This window comes from Cariama cristata, unplaced genomic scaffold (genome assembly GCF_000690535.1).
Source record: "Cariama cristata isolate BGI_N322 unplaced genomic scaffold, ASM69053v1 scaffold8608, whole genome shotgun sequence".
Classification (NCBI taxonomy): Eukaryota; Metazoa; Chordata; class Aves; order Cariamiformes; family Cariamidae; genus Cariama; species Cariama cristata.
Window position 1 is genome coordinate 1428 of NW_009632827.1, and position 815 is coordinate 2242.

Below are 815 nucleotides of genomic sequence, written 5' to 3' on the forward strand. Positions count from 1 at the left end.
CCACATCCCGTCCTAGGTCTCTTCTCCAGCTAGCTCATGGCGCCCCTGTCCTGAAACACGCACACGTCATCTCCTCCTCCTCCTCCCTGAAGAATGACACCAGGCACCCTCGGACACTGCCCCTGCCGGGAAGAGTCCCCTGTCCGATGATGAGTGATGGCCCATTCCCCCTACTGCTCCACATCATGTCGCAACTTATCTAGCACTCCCCCCCCACCCAACAGCTACAATAACCCACAAACCCTCAGTCCCTAGAAGCCACCTTTCCCTTGCCAAGGCCCCTAGGACTGACTCCAAGCACTGGGCTCGTCGACACCTGGCAACTAAAGCCAAGGATGGGCACACCTCATGCCACCCCAAATCACTGAACACTCTCCTGGGCATGATGGTGCCCATGAGACTGCACCTCTCAGAAAGCTGAGGGGCGTGCCTTGCCGCCACCCTCGAGTGACACCCGCCAGGGCCCTCCCACGGCCACCCGCTACAGTCCTGAACAACCAAGGGCCACGGGTAGCCCCTGTCTGGCCTGAGACGCACACTCCCACTATGGTGCGATGCTTTGGCAGCATCAGGGCGTACAGCGGGCCAAAGTCCACAACCACACGGACATTCCACTCGCTCTCTATGCTGCCTGCCACCCGACTCCGTACTCTCCCTCACGCCAGAGCCCTGCCAGCAGAAGGCTGGCTCCTGCTGGCCATCTCTGCCCTGGGATGGCCCCCTCAACTTGCCAGAACACCACGGGGATAGGCCACAGCTACACATATCACCTTCCTCAATGGCAGCTGTGCAGTCTGCAGTTCCTCAAACACCTT